Genomic DNA, 6114 nt, shown 5'->3' on the forward strand with positions numbered 1-6114 from the left:
AAGAGACTAAACTTTTAACTAGGTCAACTAGTCAAGGTATCCTCCCCACCATTCATTCACTACCACCACCATCTTCATACTTCCACTTTTCTCTCTAATCTTCTCAACACAAAATCATCATCTAAATTCGATCTAGGAAGCAAAAATCAAAACAAATTACATTTTCGTGATCCTCTCTTCATCCTCTTCGATTTGGTACCATTTAACTACTTGGGGTAAGATTTCTAAAAACACAAGATTTCTCTAAATTCGTGTTTTTGACTTGAAATGGTGTTAGTTAGTATCTATGGCTCGTGTCTAGCATGAATATATGATTTACTTGCTCGATTTGTTGTTTTGAGTAACTAGTATGAACATTTAATATGGGTGTGTTTAATCTTTGATTTTGGATGAGTTAATGTTGTTAAATTGTTAAAGTTCATGTTTTAATTGTGTTACTAGTATCACTAGCTTCGTTTTGAGGTATAGGTTGATTAAGAAAACTTCATAAACATGATTATTGATTTGGTGAACTTTGGGTTGGGGTTTGATGAACTTAAAATGAACTTTTTATGCCTTGAATGACATGAGATGTTGTTAACAAGTGTTTAGTTAGATTGTATGCTTGATTACCTTCGAAACGGCATATCATACATGTAAATTGGTTACCCGAAACATGAAATGGGATTTATGAACTTGAATGTGATAAGTGATGAACATTAAATGCGGTTTTGGTTGTTGTAAGTGGTAGATTAATTGATGAAATATGCTTAGTTATTTTCCTCGTCAAAATACCTTCCCGATGATATAAGATACATGTTTTGGTTGTTTTCGGTTCACAATTTGTGTTAGTTTGAGTTTTGGTTCGTGCAATTGTTGTTGTAGCAAAACAGGGTCTCCCTACAGATCTGGACACCGTCCAGATTATTGGACGCCGTCCAGGCCTTCAATGCTAGATGCCGTTCAGCAAATCTGGACGCCGTCCAGATGCACTGCCAGTTGCTGTTTTGTTTGGTCATTTTACGAAAAAAGTTTGCTATGCTACGCACCTCCGATTCACATGTAACTTGTTCTAACATGCTTATATATGATTAGAAACCTCAGAAAAATAGTTCGAGACCGACCAGAACGTGTTGACTTTTTCGTTGACTTTGACCCGACCAAATTTGACTTTTAGCCAAACCTAACCAAATACTTATGCAATCTTTCTAAATTGTTTCTATACTTGTATCTTGCATGAAACTTGACAATTTGATTCACATGCTACATAATCGAGTCGTAACAAGCCATAGGACTAATTGAACAACTTTGACCAATCGTGTTTACCGTTATTGATACAACTTACTTGTTTAGGTCAAGACTAGTAATTGTTCTTTGCACGTTACTTGTTGAAGTATCTTTTTACTCTTGCACTCGAGGTGAGATCATTGTCTCACTTTTACTCTTTTGAACTTACATTTGGGATGAGAAAACATAAACGTTTCTTTTTACTAAGTGAACACAAGTACAGGAAAACAAACATTCTACCTACGAGTTTAGAACAAAATCCTTAATTCGATTATCATTAGTTACACTTGCTGGGTGTAAGCGAGAACTTATGTTGTATGGATCCATATGGGTTTGACAAACCCTCATTCAGACGGTTCACTACCGTCTACGAATGAAATATATTTTCGTGAATCAGTGTATGTTCTAACACTATTGTGATGGGGTTCTATGGAAGGAATGTTAAGCATTGATAATTGGGTGCTCGTGAAACAAATTTTGGAATGGTTCACTATTATTTTGATGTTGCAAATCTTGTGGTTCAAATTACTTATTTACTTAAACATATGATTTCACCAACGTTTTCGTTGACAGATTTCTATGTTTTTCTCAGGTCTTTGAACGATATGTGATACATGCTTCCGCTCATTATTTTGATGCTTGCATTGGATGTCGAGTATATGTGCATACATGGAGCGTCTTTTGACTTTATTTAAAACTGTGTCACATAGGTTTCATTTGTACTTATAACTTTGTAACGTAACTTATGGTTGAACAATTCTTGTAAACTTGGAAACAATCTTTACATTTGAAATGAAGGCGACATATTTTGGTCAAACGTTATTTTAAAGACTTATAACCACATAACGGGACCTAAGTAGTCGGCGCCTTCAATGACAATTTTGTCGGGTCGCTACACCGGCTTGGGTTGAATTCCAGAACTTTCAGAGAAATCCAGAGAAAACGCAGAAAATCGAACAACTTGGGGATCAAGCATAAAAGCCACCGGCCTGACATCAAAGCCGCCGTATAACAACCCAACTTTTTCGATCACCTTTATACTTAACAAACGTTATTAAGATAACGAACTTTGCTTGGTTAGAAAACTGAAACTTATTTAAAAACAAAGTAACGAAATTGGGTGACGAGGTTACCTAAACTACCGATCATGGGTCGTCATCAATATAAATAATTAACGTAGGACTAAACGCAAATGAAATGTGCAGGGACTAGAGTGCATAATTGCTAAGTTAATATATATATATATATATATATATATATATATATATATATATATATATATATATATATATAATGAAAAAATATAAAAAATATATATTAAATAATAAATCAGTTTAAAATAAATAAATAAACAAAAAAAAAAGTTATCTAAATTATTTAAAGGGATAAAAGCTAAAAGTCCTAATCACACTCAAACTCCCAAACTCTATTCTAAAGAATCCTAATGTTCCATAACCTTCTAAAGGATAACTCTCAAAAGATTAGGAATCCTCACTCTCTTCTAATTGGTCACCTATATAAACCCATGATCCTAGCCTCATAATTCATTCATCAAAATCGCAACTTTCTCCCTTTCTCTCTTGTGGAATTCGGCAATCACCACCACCAAACAACCCCATCGCCGACACCAAAACAACCACCGCCACCTTGCTTCTATCTTTTGCAGCCCTAAACTGCCACCTCCACCAACATTTTTAAGTTGCATTTGCAGCTGGAAACACCTCCAAAACAGCCCCATATTTGGCCATGCTGCTGGTCCTGTTTTGTGGTTCAAACCGCCACTCAAAACCACCACAAACTGCCATTGTTTTGCTGTTTTTGGTACCTGCTGTGTTGCTGAAACTGCTGCTGCTGATCAGCCACTTTATCACCTTTAAATCCTCACTTCTTCTTGTTAAAACACTCCTAAGGTAAATTAAAACCCAAGTTTTAAATATACACATTATACGTACATAATCTTTAATTTATGTGCTTATGATATGAGGTTTAAATGAATAAGAAAAGTTGATGAATAAGTATATAAGTTATGATTATAAACATGTTGTAATGTATATATATATAAAATTTAATGTTGTTAAAAGTATTAATATTAATGTTATTATTATGAATATTATTCTTATGGTATTATTAATATGATAACATGATAAGGATGATTTTAATTATAAAGGTTATACTTTAAAAACAAATATTATGAATTATGGATAATTTGAAAATTAAAAAAAGTACACACACACACATATATATATATATATATATATATATATATATATATATATATATATATATATATATATATATATAATCATGTATGTATATGTATATAAGTATTAAGAAGTAAATTATCTTTTTTTAAACGATAAGGTGGAAAGATGAGATAATTTTAAAAGGGGATTTGATAAAATCTTATCTAACTTATTATCTAAATATAATATTATATTATATTATAAGATATGTAAAATACATTCACATTATACCTATTATTATAATAATACTAAAATAAAAGGAATTAATATTATAATATTACATATGTATCATTTACACCATCTATATTATTATATAAATATTACTATTAATCAAACTAATTATTATATAATTATAATATAACATATCGATGTTGTATTTCTAAACACACATTCGAAAGTATTAAAACACATATGAAATATATAAGTATAAAATGAACTATAATCACAAACGAATAACGTATGACTTTCATGAGTCTCAAAGCTATTTACGGTCATGGATGGTGTCTAGTTTACAGTTTGGGATATGGATGTAGATCTCGATTGTCACGACTTAAAGTCAGATCATGAATCCTGGCCCCCTTGTTACATCTGGCTATCCATTGACTTACTTGATAGCGACGACGATCGTTTGAGTTATACAACATCTAAACTGTGAGAATGGTAAACATTGAAAACTCTTAAAATGACACCGGTGATATATATGAACATATGTTTATCAAACGTATAACTAAAATGATGATGACCATGATGATCCAACTAACTTAAACCTAATGATGATAGGTTGTTAACTTTGGACCACTGCTGCTATTTGCTATCACATTGTTATTGTGCTCATAAGGTGAGTCATAGCCCCAACTTTTTAACTATTTTATAAACTGTTTTTGGGGTGAGAATACATGTTTTTTTTTTCTGTTTTACAACGCAGACACAAGTATAAAACTTACATTCTATGCTAAGTTCACTACAACAAATGTGTACTTATAGGACCTTTTTTCTAGGACCTAGTAAATTAGGGTCCTAAAAGCTACTTAGATAGGACCACACAATATTTAGGGTCCCATTATGATATACGCTTTTAGAGTGGGGTCCTAAAGAGCTATTTTGTGGGACACATTATTTTTGTGTGTCCTATTATCATATATTTTCATAGGACACTTAGAAAGTAGGTCCTAATAGCGGAGCTTATAAGACATTTATTTATTTGTGTCTCATTATGTGTTTATATAATAGTACACTTATTACGAATGTCATATGAAATAAACCTTTAGAGGCCATTTATTTTTGAGAGCCTTTGTAACACCCCGTTTTTCGTAGCACAAATGTTCCGAGAGGTGTTTAAACGATGAAGTGTATTATTTTATTAATAAAATAATGTTTTAGTTGTCGGGTGTTGGAAACGTACATAATGGAGCGTGTAAAGAGAGGTTATGCCCACTTTCACCATTTTGGTCATAACTTCCTCATACAGACTCGGATTGAGGCGAATCAAAAACCCAGACGACCGTAATTCGAGCCCGGAAATTTTAAATTTTAAGTTGTGAGCTGGAAGGCTCTAGGAACGCTGATCCTAGCTTAGGAGCGCCACTTTTGGTCCTCAGTGAGTGCTGTTAGAAATTTTAAAAGAGTTAAATGAGGAGTATTTGGGTCTTTTCACTTGGGGTCAGTTTTGAGCCATTAAAACTGATCCATTGATCATTCTTATCCTCATTTCACCCACACAAACACTTTCATCAAACCCTAGAGTGAGAAACCCATTTTAGTGATAGAAAGCTCTATTTGGAGAAGAAGAAGGTTGATTCGGGTTAAAGTGCAAATATTAAAGTTGTTGTACTCATCAAAGGCATCATTTTGGTGGTATTGGTAAGTCTCAACTTCGAATTTCATCTTTATGATTTGATATTCAAGTTAGGGTTTTGAGCTTGATAGTTGTAAAACCCATTTAGATGATGAAGTGGGTTTATGGTGACTAGTTATTTTTGATGCTTGGCGGGTTTTGGGTTGGTTGATGATTTAACCATGTTTAAGGCTTATAAATGGTGTATAATCACTAGTGCTAGTGATTATAGAAGTGTTGGAAACCATTTTGGGTGTATTTGGTTAACAAATTTTGAATTGGGTCAAAATTAGGGTTTAGGTGTCAAATTGGGCAAGATGGGTGTTTAACCCTTATGATTGGGTTTAATTGGAGTATTAGGACCATTCACACTAGTGTAAGTGATTATTGGTTGGTTTGGACGCGGTTTGGTTCTTGGAAGTGCAATGGGTCGAAATTGCACTAAGTGTCGATTTGAGTTGGTTTGTAAATCCACTCTAAGTATGTTAGTTGTATTGTGATAATGGAATAGGTACTTTTCATTGGCGGGTTGCGGATTATTTGGTTGCATTCATCAAGATGACAAGGTGAGTGTTAATATCCTATGTGCATATGTATGTGTATGATGGGTGCGGGTCGGGTGAAGTGGTTCTCGGTTATAGAGATAACTTCACGTATAGGTGGATTTGATGGACTTGTGTAATAGGTTCAATTGGAACGGTTGTGCATTTTGGCTGACCACCTTTGGCGAGGTGCACACTTTGTGTGTACTTTATCACATATGCTTGTGAT

The sequence above is a fragment of the Rutidosis leptorrhynchoides genome, chromosome 2 (assembly GCF_046630445.1).
Source record: "Rutidosis leptorrhynchoides isolate AG116_Rl617_1_P2 chromosome 2, CSIRO_AGI_Rlap_v1, whole genome shotgun sequence".
NCBI lineage: Eukaryota > Viridiplantae > Streptophyta > Magnoliopsida > Asterales > Asteraceae > Rutidosis > Rutidosis leptorrhynchoides.